Source organism: Canis lupus, chromosome 6 (assembly GCF_048164855.1).
Source record: "Canis lupus baileyi chromosome 6, mCanLup2.hap1, whole genome shotgun sequence".
NCBI classification, from domain to species: Eukaryota; Metazoa; Chordata; class Mammalia; order Carnivora; family Canidae; genus Canis; species Canis lupus.
The window spans coordinates 9,229,635-9,245,769 of record NC_132843.1 but is presented as its reverse complement, the minus strand read 5'-3'; the positions used below and the strand labels follow the sequence as shown (position 1 = coordinate 9,245,769).

The window sequence follows — 16,135 nt, the reverse complement described above, 5'->3', positions numbered from 1 at the left end:
TTGATCTGCCCTTTGATCTTCTACTCCAGCCCTGTGCCCGCCCTGTGCCCACCCTGTGCCCACCCTGTGCCTGCCCTACACCACAGTCCCCCTGCAGGGCATGTGGCTGGGGCCAGGCCCAGGGGCAGGGAAAGGTGCTGGCCTGGAGAGGTCCACCTTCCAGCCCTCCAGGTCACTGCCAAGGCCACCTGCTTCTCAGGATCTCCGTGCCAGGTGCAGGGGCACGGTGGCCTCTCCCGGCATTGAATTTATTCCAACCATTCAACAGGATAATAAGCAGCAAGGAATCCATCAATCCCACATCAGCCTGACCCCATTTAACAAACCTGATGATACTTAGCATACCAGCATGTTTGCTTTCTTTCCAGCAAACAGTCAAACATGATTAAACTCTCTCCTCATTTCCATATTAATAGCACACCCGTGTGAAGAATTTAGGAAAACACATTTCTGGAAATCTCATTTTTGATTTAAAATTTTCCAGTGTTGCAATGAACAGCAACACGCTGCCATGCAGAGATGTCCCCTCCTGTCAGGGAGCTCAGAGGAGACGCTGCTCCCTTTCTGGCAGCTTCTTCCCATGGTCAACAACTCAGTCTTGAAATGCTTTATTCCCCGGCAGTTCCCTAAGGCTGGAGCTTAAATGTGTGTCTTGCTATTTTCTCTCCTTATTGGGACCAGAGCAGAGGGCCTCCTAGAGATCTGGGTAAGGTCCCTCCTGGAGCTTAAAACTGACAATGAAACTCCTCCAGCCCCTCCCAGAATCTGGAAACAGAGACCCCTCCTCTTCTGATTGGATAGCACCATTCCCTCTCACTTTTCTTCAGATTTGGGGCAGAGGAATGGGGAGAAATATGAGCAGTTGACTCCCAGGCCTCCCCTGAACACATCCTGCTGGCTGACACCTCAAAAAGATACGGCTTCTCTAGTCACCCATCCTCCCTCCCTCCCCCCACCCCCACCCTCCATCACCCCGCCCATGAGAATGCACTGGGGGTGGGGAACAGCACAACCCCAGGCTCTGGAAGCAGGCAGGCTGCAGTCCTGGTCTTGGCTCCTTCGTGAACAAGCTGTCCGACTTTGAGCAAGCCGCTTACCTAACACTGTCTCCTGGACTATCAAAAGAATAATAATAATAATGTTATTATCATTTGCACTGATCTACCTCATGAGGGTGTTACGAGAAATTTTAAATAAATGATGCACATGGAGCACTTAGCTCAGTGCCTGGCATACAGTAAGTGCCCAATAAAAGTTGGCTGTTGTTATTTTGTTTTTTGGTTGTAAATAATATATCACCATTCACTGCTTCTCTCAGCATCCCCTCAACACTGCGGGGGTGGGGGTTGGTGGCAGGGAAGAAGACTTCCCAGCCAAGACTCATCCTTCCTGGCTCCTTCGGCCACTAGGGAGCAAGGAAGGGGGAATCTATGTGGAAGGGAGGTGGGCTCCTTCCACCTCTGCTCCTGTTAATGTGCTCCCATTCCTTGTGGCTTTAGAAAGAGCCCTGTTCCGGGGATGAGGACAGGCCCATGTTAGCCCCAACTCTATCTCTTACCCCTTGGTAAGTTTTTTTTTTATTTTTTATTTTTATTTATTCATTTAATTACCCCTTGGTAAGTTTCTTAAAGCCTCTAGAACTCAGAGATTGCTCTGAACACACTTCAGTTTTCTTGAATCTCTGAATTGGGTGCAATGAAGGATGGTTCATTTGTTGGTGGGGGGGGAGCAGGTTTCACAGGGGAGGGAGTTGAGATCCAGACTGAAGCTAAGCGGCTTGCTTAGGACCAGAACACTGTCCTCCGGGTCCAGAGAAATTGTTTTTGTTTTTCACAGGACCCCACCGTCTCTCAAAAGGCCGGTGAAGTCTGCTGGCTGCGATAAGCCGCGCTCCTACCCCGGCAGATCGTGGTTGACTCCTGTTTAGCGTCCCCAGGGAAGCTTTCCTGCCAGGTTGCAGTGTCTGGCCCCTGGTTAGGTGAGTGACCGCTGCATTCCCAATGCCAGGTGTCTGGCCCTGTGCTTGGAGCGAGGCAACTTCGTTCTATTTCTGAAGTCTGCCCACCGCACTCCAGGGGTTTGTGCCCCAGATGATATGTGACTCTTTCTCTGTGACTCATTCCAAATGATTGGGGGGTTTTCTTACAAGACAGAGCAGTGAAATGGCCCTTTGGGGACTGGGAGTGAAGCAGGATGAAGGAGGGAGGAGAGAGAGGACCCCTTCCCTCCTTCTCTCTGCTTTGGCACTGATTCTGTCCACACCGATTTCGATCCCATGGGCACCTGCCTGGAGCCCTCCGGGTGAGGCGGTGGGGGCCTCCCAGCAGGTGCCTCCCCGCTGCCCCCATATGGCCTTCCTGTCTCTTCCCCACCACAGGCTCACAGATCCCTGTGCCTTTGAATGTTTGCCTGGGAAACACCATATGTGTGAACTAAGTTTATAAAGCACTATGTTTAAGAATAAATTTCAAGATGCTATTTTTCAGCAGCCTATGAATCACTTAAACTCATTTGCAAAATAAACAGTTTGCCAGGGGAAATTCATTTTTGATGACCGAAGACAGAATGAAAGTCATAATACGTGAGGCTTTTCTGTCCTGATAGTCATGAGCTATTTGTCAGGAGGGATAGGAATGAATGGGCAGCCTATAACTTTTTAAATGCAAACTCCTGAGTAATAAATATGTGTGTGTGTGACTGTGTGTGTGTATCTCTATATATCTAACATGTAATATAGTAGACGCAGACTCCCATTTTCAGAGCTGCATGGCATTTTGTCAAACAACTTGGACTTTATTTTGGTCTTGCAGCAGGAGTATGAAGACGAATATTACAATTTTTAAAAAAGATTTGATAGGGTCACTCTGTGTTTCTGGATTTACCATAGGACCATTCATCTCCCCACCTGGTAATAAAATAGGACGTTGGGAGGCTACCTCCCCCAGATGCATGTGAAAGGAAAGACTTGCTGCTGATGGGGCAGGAGGTGGCGGTGACCTGGACGGGCAGGGAGGGATGGGCAGGGGTGTTTGCTGCCTGGGAGGCTGGGTCTCAGGTGCATGGTTTTTGGCTCATTGTACCTTGTGGTCTCTTCGCATCCTCGTGATCATTGGCTGAATCGTGCTCTTCAGCTCTCTCTGCTCAGTCTGTTGTGTTTTCTCTCGGTCTCTGAGCAGGGAAGCTGGGCCTGGCTGATGATGATGAACGCTACATGTACAAAGCAATCAGCACTACTTCATCAGGGGCAAAGCCACTATTTAGGTCAGTTCCGGGGACCGGAGCCCGCCGCAGTGATTTCCTCACTTCTTCAAGGGGACGTCCCAGGCCGTGCGGGGAATTGTCTAGAGACATGCAGCACATCACAGAAATGTGCACCCGCAAACTGGGGATCGCTTCAAGACGGCCTGCAGCGGGATTAAGAAACTGCTGGAATGCTCTGGTTTATTCGCCGCCGTCATTGTACAAATGGTGCTGGCTTCCCTTCTCTCAAACATTTCCTTTTAGCAATTCCAGACAGGGCTGCATTTTTCTACAATCAATCCTGATTGGGCCACCAGGGATCAAACCTATCATACTGCCCTAACTGAGCCATCAGTATATAAAACCTGCGTGAGACTTGCATGTTGAAAGAACACTAGGAAACTGGGTTTATCTGCAGGTGCAGAAGAGAAGTGGGGTATCGGGTGTGGACTCAGAAGCAGGTCTCAGGTCTGTGCTGAATAGAGTTGGGGTGCTCCTGGCTTTCCAGCTGACCACAGAGGAAGGAACATCTTGGCTCCTAATCCGATTCCCTACAGCCTAGAGAGCTGAAGCAACTTGGGTTTCTGGTTTGACTTAATGCCAGCATGCATGCCCAGCTGGTGTGCGGTATGAACCAGTTTGTTTGTTTGTCTTTTTGACTGTAAACATTGAGAAGGCTGGAGCCAAATCCCATGTTTGGTGCTCAAGGAACAGTCACAGAGTAGGTTACTGATTTTGTATTTTTGTTTACTTCTTGGGCCTTCAGCCTTTCTGAATGGCAGGAGAGCAGAGGTGCTGGGGAGTTCCCTAGCCAGCAGCTTCCTGGGATCTTGGAGTTTGGAGCATGGTTGAGGCCCTGGTCAGGTGCTCAGCACTGTTGAAGACACGCTCCTTCTTGACACGGTGGTGTATGTCCATGCGTGTACCACTGGCACACTGTGTTTGTGTCCACCTATGATCCAACACTTGACATGCATGAAATGCAAGAGGCCCCCAGTGCTACTCCTGAAGACAGGGGCTACCCTTTATTCACTTTTTGGTAGCCCGTTGGCTAACACAACACTTATTCACAATGACATCACCCAGCTAATACCAGTTTAGAAAGAAGCCTAGCCTACAGCCCTGAATTAACTTTATGACAAAGTAAATTAAACTAAACTCTATGCACAAACAGAATCAATTGACAATGGAAGGGCTATTCTAAAATGGAAAGTTTTATGGGCTGAATGCAGACTATGTGAGCTAATAGCATATTTGCGTACTATGAAGTACATAATCTCTCCTATGGAGTATTCTTTCTAAACAGCTGGAATATCATGAGCCTTTAGATCTAACTTGTACCTCAGAGGAAATTCAGAGAAACTATTTCAGTAAGACAAAAAAGAAAGAATTATACAGATCCAGACTGTGGGACATTCTTCTGGACAACTGGCCCCGTCTATTAAATACGAGACTTGATCTAAGAGCTCAAATGGAGGGTGTGGGGTGGGGGGTGTTCTAGATTTGGGGAAGATTTAAAAGATGTAACAACCAAATGTAGTGTGTGTTCCTTCATGTAGGGATCTGTTTAGAAAGAAAGAAAAGCCATGAAAGGTAGTGGGGCTGATTAGTCAAAGCGAGGCCTGAACTGTGCATTATATGACATCAAGGAATTTGATGTCATTTGATAGGAAAGAATTTGATAGGAAAGAGCAATCATTGGATATAGATGGTGGGTGTTCATTGTACCAGTCTTCCTATTTTTTTGTTTTTGTCTGTTTGAGATTTTTATCCTTTTTTTTTTTTTTTTTTTTTTTTAAGAAAGTAAAATAGCTATTTGACAAGAAAGGGAAAAAAAAAAACAATCTAATGCTCTAAGGCAAGGAGGTGAGAATCAGTAAAATGGGTTCTGGGACCTACAGGGAGTTCGACTTGGTTGGAAAGTCAACTCCACGTGGGTGCTGCAGACTGTATGAATGGAAAAAGGGGATGGGACGGACCACGCCTACTATGGAGCTTAGACTGTTTACTGGAGCCAAGGGGGCTCCCTGGGGGGCTTTATTTTTAAATAATAACTTGATTTTTATTTTCGTTTTTATTAGAGAGGGAGAAAGAAAGGGGGGGGGAGGAGAGGCAGAGAGAGTGGGAGAGAGAGAATCTTAAGTAGGCTCCATGCCCAGCAGAGAGCCTGACCTCATGGCTCTGAGGTCATGACCTGAGCTGAAATTGAGGCTCACTTTACCAACTGAGCCACTCAGGTGTCCCTTAAATAACTTTATTGAGATACAATTCATATACCACAAAGTTCAGTCTTTTAAAATGTTTAAAATATTCAGTGCTCCAAGGTCTATAGAGTTGTACATCCCAACACTACTAATTCCAGAACATTTTATTGCCTCAATTTGAAATCCTGTACGCATGAGCAATCTCTGCCCTCATCTCCCATTCTCCCAGTCCATGGTAACCACTAATTTGCTTTCTGCCTCTATGAATTTGCCTTTTCTGGACATTTCATATATGTGGAAGCATAGAATATATGGCCTTTTGTGTCTGGTTTCTTTCACTGAACATGTTCTAATGTTCAATAATGTTGGAGCACGTCTCAAAATCATATTCTTTTTATGGCCAAACATTTTATAATATGGATACACACATTTTGTCTATCCATTTTTCATTTGAGGGACATTTGGGTTATTTTCACTTTGGGGTTATTATGGATAATGCTACTCTGAAGGTGGTCAAAGGGTACAAACGTCCAGTTATAAGATGAATAAGTCCTGGGATGTAATGTACAACACGGTGACTATAACTTTAATTTAAAAGTGATGAAAGATAATGTGGCTGTGAATAGTCATGGGCAAGTTTTTGTATGGACATCTGATTTTAAATCTCTTGGGTATATACCTATAGTGTGTAGTATATAATATATAGCATATACTACATCTTAAGCAATTTAAGGAATTGCCAAACTTTCCATGGCAACAGAACCATTTGCTGTCCTACCAGCAACATGTAAGGATTCTAATCTCACCTCATCTTCAGTGATACCTGTTTACCTTTTTTATTAAACATCCTCATGGGAAGCAGTATCCCATTGTGATTTTGATTTACATTTTCCTAATGACTAATGAGACTGAGTATATTTTCATGAGTTTATTCACCATTTATATACCTTCTTTGGAGAAATGATTCTTTGACCCCGTTGCCCATTTTTAAACTGGGTTGTCATTTTATTTTTATTTTTATTTTTTTATGATAGTCACACAGAGAGAGAGAGAGGCAGAGACATAGGCAGAGGGAGAAACAGGCTCCATGCACGGGGAGCCTGACGTGGGATTTGATCCCGGGTCTCCAGGATCGCGCCCTGGGCCAAAGGCAGGCGCCAAACCGCTGCGCCACTCAGGGATCCCTTATTTGTATTGTAAAGAATAATTATGTTATTTTAAATCAGGTGTTTTTGTTTTTGTTTTTTTCATGATCATTCTGACATGGACATAAAATAAGAGAGGCATGTGTAGGTGAAAGAGATGTGTTATACTCAAAAACCCCAGAAGAGGGAGGCATGGCATGCCACGCATTGGTGCAACTAAGCTGCTGGGGAGCCATGGATGGTGAGGACAAAGGAACAAGTGTCTTTATTGGGGGTCAGGGTGGCACATATGCAAAAGGTATGAGGGGATTTCATTGGTGTGTTTGAATCTCAATAGGTCAGAGTCAGGGGAGGGCAAGAAATGGACAAGGACCAGCCTTATCACACAGGTGTACCTGCCCACCTGGCAGAGTGCTCAAAGCTTGTTTGTGGGGATGTTGGGGCATCAGGAAAACATGAAGTTTTTTTAAAAGTCTACAGTACACTATGATTAAGTCATACACATTCTTAATGTATTCTAGATACAAGTTCTTTATCAGGTATATGATTTGCAACTATTACGTTCTTCCATTCTGTAGATTGTCTTTTGACATTTTTGGTGGTGTCCTGTGAAGCACAAATATCTAAAATTTTTATGAAGTCCAATTTATTTTTGTCACCCATGCTTCTGGTGTCATATATGAGAAGACATTGCCTAATCCAAGGTCACAAAGATTTACTCCTAAGTTCTTTTTCTAAGAGTTTTATACTTTCAGTTTCTACATTTAGATCTCTGATCCATTTTGAGTTAATTTTTGTATATGGTGTGAGATAGGGGCCCAACTTTCTTCTTTAGCATGTGAATATACAGTTGCCCCAGCACCATGTTTTTTGATTGTTAATTCAATCTTTTTACTTTATAAATCTATTTCTATTTATTCTTGAGTCAATTTCAGTAGTTTGTGCCTATGAAGTTGTCTATTTCATTTAGGTTATTAATTTGTTGGCATACAACTGTTCATATATTTCCTTAGACTCTAGTAGTGATGTTTCCTCTTTCATTCTGGCTTTTACTAAGGAGTCTTTCCTTTTTATCTTTCTTTTTATCTCCTTGACCAGTCTAGCTAAGCTTTGTCGGTATTCTTGATTTTTTCTAAGACTCAACATTTGGTTTTTCTCTACTGTTTTCTATTGTTTATTTCACTTACTTCTGTTTTATTCTATCCTGTCCTTCCTTCTGCTTCTCTTAGGCTTAATTTGCTCTTCTTTTTCTTAAAGCGTAAAGTTAGGTTACTGATTTGAGATCTATATTTTATAGGCTCATTCAAATTCTGAGCTTTCGCTAAGCAGGAGGAAGGGCTGTCAGCAGGATGTCTAAGAGCTGCACACCTGCCCTACATCCAGTCTGGTAGTTGTTCAGGCATAGAGACTCCTGGTGGTAATTCATGTCTACTGTGTTGACCATCACAATCACCTCCTTACAAGGAAACCTCTTGGAGTCAGCCGTTGGAGAACAAATGTCTCAAAGTAGTGCCACAAGAATCTTCTGCCATATTCTGAAAGGGACAGGCCGGGAGTTCTACTTGAAGTCTAAAATGGACTTTTTTTTCCTGTTAAAGATCTTGGGGACGCCTGGGTGGCTCAGCGGTTGAGCATCTGCCTTTGGCTCTTGGCGTGATCCCAGGATAGGTGATCGAGTCCCGCGTCGGGCTCCTTGCAGGGAACCTGCTTTTTCCTCTGCCTGTGTCTCTGCCTCTCTCTGTGTGTTTCTCATGAATAAATAAATAAAATCTTAAAAAAAAATCTTCAATCAGAGTCTTATAGAATATGACAATAGATATAGGCCATGACATGAAAGATTTAGAGAGAGGATGATGAGGAAAGCCTATGTCTAGAGAGATCTGCATTGAAATGGCTACTTATATATCCTCTGACTGGAGTCAGAATGTGCCCTGGAGTCTCAGATCGGGGCTGAGCCCTGCGGTGGATAGGAAGTCAATGCGGCTCTCTAGGTTAAGGGCTCTGGAGAAAGGAGTTATGCAGGTTATGCCATGATGAGAACTGAGGCAGCTAATGAAGCTCTTTTTCTCTGAGAGAATGTATGGCAGCAGAATGGGGAGACCAAGCAAGAGGGGAACCTAGAAGCCAGACCTAGGAGAAGTGAGATTGAGGACAGAAAACAGAGTGGGGTGAGGGAAGGGAGTGAGAGGCACTGAGGGCAGGGGCAAAACTAAATGGACCCAAGGTGCTTTGGAAAATGATCTTACTCTCCAAGAACCAAAAGGAGACTTAAGAAAATAATTTGGCTTTGGTAGGAGTGCAGTGGACCAGCCAGAAGCTGGTCCAGAATCAGAATTAGGACTGTAAGCATTCATCCCTGGATGCTCAGTATCTGCCCCAGCATGGGGGCTGAGCATTCCTCCTCTAGGTGCACTCCCCAACATCAGGTGTCCTGCTGGTTTAACAACCTTCTACTCTAGAGAACCACAATCACAATGTCCCTAACTTCTGTGCCCACTACTCAGAATTAGCAAAGCTTTCCTGACATGTCAATACACACCCTGGGAAAAAAAAATAGGTCTGAATATTTGCTTCCCTTTTTCTTAGCCCAGAGGAAGGACTATGGGATTCAAGAAGAAGTGGCAAAAGAAGGCCCCCCAAAGGAACTGTAGACTCCAATTCTAGGGATCTGGGTCAAACTGAGCTATGACCTACTGGATGAAGCTCACCTCCAGAAACACCCTCCTCTGTCTATATGCTGCTTTGTTGGTGGTCACGGCTTATATGTCAATGTCTTGGGTCCTGCTATGTGGTGGTGAGGATGCGGAAGTGCTATGCAAGAGGACACATGGATGATTCTGAGAAAGAGGTCTGAGGCCCTGGATCACAGTAGAGGGGTCCTGATGGTAGAGACCCTGAAATCTTCTCCATCATACATTTGTTTGGGTTCAGCCTCTCCCTCAATGGTTTGCTCCTGTTACATTGACAGAAACCAGCAGTCTCTTATGAGAAGAGAGAACACATTTCAGTATTTCAATTGAGGCTGAGTTTGTTCTTACACCATATAGAGAGAAGACTGCTCTAATAGCATCTGCTCCAATGAACTCATTGATTGACAGTAGGACTGTTTTTAAGGAAATATTCCTGCTTTGATTCTTACTCTACCTATCTTGAAACAGCAGTTACGAACACTTTGGAGTAACTGCCAAGATATTAGCAGAGAATCATTTATCATGTTATCTGTAAGTATCTACCATGAATACTTTGGGGCACTAAGGGAATAGTACCTTCAATTTCGATTAAGACAAATTTGGAGGTGGGGATGGGGTAGGCAAGAAGATAACTATTTGTGGCCTGGAAAAAGGCAGAGCATCCCTAACATAACACTGCAGAGAGATTTGAAAAGTTGTCATTTTACTGAGTGTTTCTTATTCCTTCAAAAGAGAATATTTACATCCATGATATTTCTGCCTCAAGATGCACTTAATTTCTGGCTAATTGAGTCAGATTACAAATCACATCTGTTTAATGTAAACAGAAACCCAGTTAGGCTTCAACCTTTCCACCTGAGTCACTCTGTTAATTAAATTCCTGATTTATCAGCTCCCTTTCTGTCTCTCTCAATATCTGCCTCAAGTCAGATTGCCTGTGGTTTTCATGACTTCCCAAGATGGAAACCAGTCAGATGGACAACATCAGGCAACCTTAGATGCTCCAGTTTAGGGGATCAACACTTCAAAGGTCGCACATTTTATTCTTCTAACTTGATCTGCATTATAGTCAATACAACACACCATGAGAAATATTTTCTCAACAATGATAGCCTTTGTATCATTTTTTTGGAATGTGAATTAATTTTTGTAATAGCCTTTTGAATGTACAAAGCATCTTTGCATATTATCTCATTAAAAGAGGCCTATGAGTTAGTAAAACTGCTGCTACTATTATTGTTAAAATTCAGAGAGAATTTGAAGAGGCCCATTTGAAGTCACAACACTAATAAGTGATACTATTACAAATTTAAATATGACGGTCTTCACATTTGAGTTGCCACAGTTTTGTGGGTTTTTTTCCTTTTTATCTACATCATGAAAAAGCTTGAATACTACTAGCACTAATCATAAATCTTAAGAGAATCTGATTTTGTAGGTAATAATCTGAAGCTAAATAATTGATGAACAGAGAGTCTGAGAAGCTGGTAAAGTCCTCTTGGGTTTTACACTATTCTGTTGTTTTCATCGCAGGGTGCACAACATACATGTGAGAAGCAAAGTATCTAGGAAAGCAGTGTGTTAGCATTGTCCCTGAACCTCTGATCCATTGGCACACACCCTACCTTGGTGTGTTTTGCAGCAAGGACAGCATGTCAGACTCATGTCTGCATGTGCAGACCATGGAGCAAAAATAAGTAGGCACACATTGCTGTCACCAGTATAATCTCTCCATGCCTCTACATATAATGCTTCCCTGGCTTTCCTGCTGTCTACCAATATAATAAAAAGCCCCTCACCTAGGATCCAAGAACTCTCTTTTGAAACATTTCCCACCACTTCTTTCAACGTAAAATCTTAGGCATGGTTTGTCCACTTGCCCTCTAACAATGATTTGTTTGCCCTTTTCCTGGCTTTTCTGGTCTTTACTTCTGCATTTTTTCCCTTTAAGGCTCAAACAATACTCTGAGTGGAAGCTTCCCATTTACTTTCATTCAAATTCCCCCCGCCCTTCTGAACATCCAAGGATTTCTTCCTACATTGTCCCCTTGCATCCTCACCTTCTATCTGTTAATCATACATGTATCTCACCTTCCTTACTAAACCATATGATTTGGGGGATTGGTTTATTTTATTTTATTTTATTTTAAATATTTTATTTATTTATTTATTTAGAGAGAGAAAGAGCACAAGTGGGGCACAGAGGCAGAGTGAGAGAGAGAGAAGAAACAGACTCCCTGCTGAACAGGGAGCCAGACTGGGGGCTCCATCTCAGGACCCTGAGATCATGACCTGAGCCAAAGGCAGACACTTAACTGACTGAGCCACCCGGGCACCACTGTTGGCTATAGTTTTGAACCTAAAACCCTAAATTGGTTCTACATTGCTCAAGGCAAGCACCAAGCACCGTGCCTTACACACAGTGCTTGTGGTCACTGAGTAATGGCTCCCACATAGGTCCATGTCCCAATCTCCAGAACCTGTGAATGCTAGCTAGTATGGAGGAACTTTATGATTAGGAGTCTTGAGATGAGATTATCCTGAATTATTTGGGTGAACCTGAGTGTAATCATAGCAGTCCTTATCAGAGGAAGCCAAGAGTCAAAGCCAAAGGAGAAAGTGATGTGATGAAGAGGACAGGGATAGAGGAAGGGGCTGAGAACCAAGGTATGCAGGTAGCCATTGAATGCTGAGAATGGCAAGGAAACAGATTCTCCCTCAGAGCATCCAGAAAGAACCAGCCCTGCCAACACCTTGACCATTGCCTGGTGAAACTAGCTTTGAAATTCTGTCCTCCAAAACTGTAATAATAAATTTGTATTGTTCTAAGCCACTGAGTTTAGGGTTATTTGCCACAGAAACAATAGGAAACTAATACAGTATCTGGAGAAAAGTTTATTGAATGAAAAATAAATGAATGACTATAAGTAGATGAGTGAATAAATGAATTCAAAGAAAGAGTTCTGAAACGGACCCCTGCTTTATACTATTTTCTTGCTTCCTACTTTTAATCACATGGAAAATATTACCACAGTCAAGATGTTCTTTAATATTTTTCAATATTTTTCTGGAGATCTGATTAAAATGCAAAGGTTTTAGCGGGGATCCTGGAAAGTAGTTGACTAATCGTCCCACACCAATTGACTGCCGCTCTAGGGAGGGCAAGACGGGAGAGAACATATAGGAGGACAGGACTCAGTGGGGTGGAGGACATGAGGGACCTGGCAAACAGAGTTTCTCCAAGGCTGGTGGGGGCAGGTCTTGGTTAGATAGAGGGCTGCCCAATGCTGTAACCCAAGGAGCAGGACACAGAAGATCATAGTCACCAAAATCATACCTTACCTGTCCAAACTTTTTTCCTTGAACTGCAGAATCTTTGCAGAGTCTCTTTTTCCCCCTAAGGACAAATTCACATCATTTTCAGGGACAAAAGTTGAGGACAGAAGTATTTTTGTTCAATGTGTGTATCTTACTTCCCAGTGACTGACATGCCCTCTTTTAACTTTAATTAGAAACCAAACTGAATAAAACACTTGACTTTGACATACAGTAGTGATTTAAAAGGACTTTTCAACTCCACTACCAAAAAGAGGAAATAGTAATTCAAAAGGCTATTAGCATGGCCCTCGGACCACCTCTTGACACAGGGAAAGGCTAAGTTAATCAAAATGATAATTGTGCCACAAATCAATTACTATTTAAGGTTATTCCTACTCAACTTTACCGTAAAACTCTTCATAGCCCCTACAACACAATCCTAACTATGGTCTTTTGCAAAAAAATAAGCCATCCTTCATAGCCCCTACAACACAATCCTAACTATGGTCTTTTGCAAAAAATAAGCCATCCCTCATAAGGCGTGTGCGTGCCTGTGCACACACACACACACACCCCTCCTCATGGGCTATTAGCCGAGAGGCGATCATCTCCCTCATTTTCTCAAATAACATATATCATTCACACAGAGCCAGAACGTAATTTGAATGAAATCGAATGAGATTTTCCTCGGCTTCAAATGAATTGGAGTGGGAGATAATAATGCTTTCTATTTTTTTCCTATCCAACAAGATCAGCTCTTAGCTCCAAAAAATTTTTTAAAAGTCTCCCTAGTGTTTCAAATTTAAATACATTATATTTAATGCAGTTTCTAAATTTTAACTACTTCAGAATTCTGTTAAACTGCTCAGAAAGGCGTAGTGAGATTTTCAGATCTTCCAATCTAGCTGAAATCAAGCCCATGAGCATCAGCATAAAGCAGAACATTGCCTGGGCCTTTCTAAAGAGTCTCTGAGTCTCCTGGTCTCCATGTTAGAACTACATCTCTCTGTCCAACTAAAAAATTTAAAAATAAAAATATCAATCAGATAAAATTACTTTAATAAAACATCATCTGAGAGAGGGGAGAAAAGGGAATTCTTGAACACAATTTTCATATAAACCATCTTTACACATAGATGTCATTTTACAGTGGACTGGAATAGCGTTTGACTTGTTACTATGATCTATTTTTACTAAGACTGAGAAATCAAAGGCTTGAGGGAAGAATAGAACATTCTAAATTAAGCTGCATAAATAATTTTCACACTTTCTACTTGAACATCTATGTGGGTATTTCATTGTTTTTTATATTATCTATGAAGATGTGGTTTATGTCTTGTGCCTTATTCAGATGCTGCTGAGCTATTAAAAATTGCAGCTCCTGTTTTAACTCGGTAACATTGGATTCTATACTTCTTGGATTTCTCATCTTATAGATTTCCCTCAGTTCCCTGATTCCTGTTTCTTCTCACCTATAAGTCCAAAACTATTGGCTTATTCTCAGTAGGAAAGTTACCCATACTTTAATAAATGATAGAATGTCTGCTCATAGACTGACATTTCTTTAGGACTGTCCGTTTGTCTAACAACAAAAGAACAACATCAAGGATACTTCTTTAGCAAGTGGAAACAGGCTTATCTGAAGATCACAGATTCAAGGGGTAGCCATGAGAGCAAAGGAATGACAATATACTTAGAACAATCTATTTTACTCAAAGTTCTAGAATTCTTTATTTTAGATAAAAATAATATGATATTAGGCAGAAGGTTTTAGCTCTTAGGCCACAGGAAAAAATTCATTATCTCCTCTCTTCCCTTGAATGCTTCTGCAAGGGACCTCTGAACCTCGTGTTGTAGTCAAAGCATATGTTGGCGGCCAACTGCCAACACTAAATATAAACTTGAAGAGGAAGAAAGCCACATTTGGAAGATAACTCATCTATAGACTAAATATTTCAAAGCAGACTGTGTCTCTATATATTCTAAGTTGTAAAACTCAGAAGCCCTGTCAATAACTAGTTTTGAGACCTTTGCCGAGCTTCCGTTCTTGTCATTTTACCTTCCTGGATCTTCTGATTTATCTGTAAAATGGACTTAATTATCTTCTCAGCCTGCCAAATGTTGGTATTATGGGGATACAGATGAGATATAGATGCAATCACTCTGAATTCCTTAAAACATAACATTCATTCACTCAACGAATATTTATTGAGCACATACTTCATTCCTGATACTGTATCAGGTACTGGGAATATTGCTGTGGCCATAACAGACTTTGCTCTGCTCTTGTAGATGTAACATGAGGGATTGCTACGAATATTATTAGAACTATGACTTTAATATCTATTACCACTATTACTACAATATTGGTAGGTATTTAAAAGAAATTACTATTATTTGTGTAACCAAAGGTAAACATCTCTTATGTTGGGATAACATTTGGGATATCTTCATCAGTATGAAATGATTATTAATTATAATTATAAAGAATTTTATATTAATATCTTACTTTTATTAAAATTAATAATGACTAAATTCATTGAAGAAAATCACCCTCAAGACCATTATTTAGAGTTTTTACTTTTAATTGGATTCACAAGGCATATCTTAGCCTGATATCTTATAAAAGTTAGGACCAACAAGAGCCAGGCACAAGAAAAAAATAGAATAATCTTGGAGGAAATCAGATATCAGATCTGCACAAATGTATTCAGCTTCTATTTTTAATTTTCTTTTTTTAAATGATTTTATTTGACAGAGAGAGTAAGAGAGAGAGAGAGAGATCACACAAGCAGGGGGAGCTGCAGAGGGAAAGGGAGAAGCAGGCTCCCCATCAAGCAGGGACCCCAATGCGGGGGACCCTGGGACCATGACCTGAGCCAGGGGCAGACAGTTAATTGACTAAGCCACCTAGACTCCCCAGATTTTCTTTTTATAAAAATTGCTTTATAAGGGAAACAATGAAGGGTGAGGAATTAGAATTTACTTCAGCATCTACCATATGCTAGACATATTACACATACTGCCTCATTTACATACAAGGCTTCTCCCTGATACTCCTTTGATGATGGAAGAAGAGAGGTCCCAGGAGATAGTGACTTTTCAGATTCACTTCAGTTGGACCCTAAAGGCTATGTTCTTCTCACTGTACCCAAAACTTCTATCAAGTCTGTCTAGCAAAACATAAGATTCGTTAACGTGACTCGGTTCATATGCAACTGATTAATAGGGACTTGATGTCAGTTTAACACAGATGTCTTGTTGGTACAAAGGTGATTTTTCCAGTGTGATCCTGTTCTGACAACATTAGGAGCCACCTTTCTCACAATTAAATCAGAGTCTTAGCAACATTGAAGACTTTAAGGAAAAAACTGTAGTCATGCAAAATGCCTTCTCCAAGAAGTGGTTGCTGTAGAGGCTTCAGGAACAGTCACGTTTTCAAGTATGTTTGTTGTCCTGAGACTTTACCTGCATCAGAATGACCTTGAATATTTGTTAAAACATAGATTTCTGGCCTCCTCCTCTTTCCCAATCTCCT

General features: G+C 41.9%; 1 long non-coding RNA gene across 1 annotated transcript; it reads right to left on the bottom strand.

The window, feature by feature from the left end:
* Positions 1-2,616: 2,616 nt before the first annotated feature.
* LOC140634640 (uncharacterized) lies at positions 2,617-14,287 on the bottom strand. Its single transcript, XR_012032046.1, has 3 exons — positions 14,156-14,287; positions 12,622-12,676; positions 2,617-4,192 (listed from the first exon to the last, which is right to left on the bottom strand). It is a non-coding gene; the product is annotated as an uncharacterized lncRNA (long non-coding RNA).
* Between the last annotated feature and the right edge of the window lie 1,848 nt (positions 14,288-16,135).